This window comes from Bison bison, unplaced genomic scaffold (genome assembly GCF_000754665.1).
Source record: "Bison bison bison isolate TAMUID 2011002044 unplaced genomic scaffold, Bison_UMD1.0 scf7180017864339, whole genome shotgun sequence".
NCBI lineage: Eukaryota > Metazoa > Chordata > Mammalia > Artiodactyla > Bovidae > Bison > Bison bison.
In genome coordinates this window covers 1797601-1799673 of record NW_011494911.1, presented here as the reverse complement: position 1 = coordinate 1799673, position 2073 = coordinate 1797601, and positions in this window count along the sequence as shown.

Below are 2073 nucleotides of genomic sequence, written 5' to 3'. Positions count from 1 at the left end.
CGACTTCTTATCATCTAACTGCATTTTTTCCTCTTTTCTATCATCACCCAAGATAATCTTTCCTATAACTATTCCTAAATGGTTTCTTTATAATTCTATAATGGCAGCTTTGGTATTAATTTTGGAAAGGATAATAGCAACAACTATATATAGGGCACTCCAGTGATTTCTGAAGTGCCATGGTCTCTTGATCTGAATGAAAGTCAACCGGAAATGGAAAGAGATGGCACAGCTTCTGAATGTTTTTATGATTTCTGGGAAATACACGGTTACCATATAGCTCAGTCAGTAAAGAATCTGCCTGCAATGCAGGAGACCCGGGTTTGATTCCTGGGTCAGGAAGATCCCCTGGAGAAGGAAATGGCAACCCACTCCAGTATTCTTGCCTGGAGAAACCCAGGGACAGAGGAGCCTGGTATGTTCCCAGTTCATGGGGTCGCAAAAGTTGAACATGACTTAAGCGACTAAACCACCACCATAGAAATTCAATGCAGAGTCACATGAAGGGGTTAAAATATCTAAGCAACAGCATTAGTATATTGTATAAGAGAAAACCTGAATTTTGTTTATAATATCTAAAGTAACACATTTGAATTAATATGCTCGTCAAAACCTGTTTGGCATTGCAATCTCTTAAAAACAAAATTATCATAAACTTCAAAGAGATAAATCTTTCACAGCTTAAAAGCAAACAAACAAAAAATTAGGCCTTAGGTTAGGATTCAATGGGGCTTTATTCAATTTTGGAAAACTTATGAATTAATAGGAGTTAAGAAGTAGAAGTTCAGAGGAGAGAGTGCTACAGGATTTCTTTTTAGGGGTGATGTAAATGTTCCAAACTGAGATAGTGGTGATGCCTGCTGTACTTTGTGAAAATATCAAACACTGAACACTTTACTACTAATGCTAAACATTATACTCTTTAAAGTGGTAAAATATATGGTAGATAAATTATTTCAATAAAGCTGTAATTTTGAAAAAACAAAAAACTTATGATAGACAGTCTCTTTTTGGGTTCCAGAACTGTTTAAAGAGTATTTATTATCTAGTTCCCGAAATATGACCACTTTTCTCTCTAATTAAACTCAGGAGTATATTTTTCTCTTTGAAGACAATATTAGCAAAATTTTAAAAGTAAATGATTCAAAACTTAATTTAACTTATACCAGCACATGAATATTTTTAATTTGTAATAAATTTTAAAAACTGATTAAGTATGTAACCCTTACATATTTGGGGCTTCCATCATGGTGCAAGTGGTAAAGAACCCCCTAGCCAATTCAGGTGATGTAAAAGACACCAGTTTGATCCCTGGATATGGAAGATCCACTGCAGAAGGGCATCCAACCCACTCCAGTACTCTTGCCTGGAGAATCCCATGGACAGAAGATCTAGCAGGCTACAGTCCATAGGGTCTCAATGAGTTGGACATAGCTGAAGTGATTTAGAATGCACGCATGCACGCATTTTGCTTCTTTATCCATAAAATGGGGCATTTATCATATAATTAAAACAAAAAGCATGTAAAGCAATTAGAATTTTTCCTAGTGCCTAGAAAGTGCCGTCTATGGGGTCACACAGAGTTGGACATGACTAAAGCGACTTAGCAGCAGCAGAAAGTGATTTGTACATATTATTATTAATAACTACTACCCAGGGCATATTTACTTATCAAATACAATATTTTTATACTTCTCCAAATAAATTTCATACTCTCCATTAAGTGTTGCTTTTTTTTTAACTTTTTTTTTTTTCACAAGCTGTCAACTCTTGAGAACATAAGAATTTTAAATACCAGTCTTCAGCTCAGTTAGTTTATACAGTAGGTGTGAATCACAAAGCTTTAGGATTTTTTTTTTCTCAGAAATCACAGATCTAAGGAGATAGGAGATATAATTACATATGAAAACCAAGTAAATTACAGTTAAAAGAATATATTTAACTGACATAAATATTGAAATATTTGTTAAGGTAGAAATCTTCATTTTTATAATTTAGTTAATTCTAATTTCACTTTTACTGTTTGCACATCTAAAATCTTGATATTAATCCAATTCCTCATGTTCAGTTCAG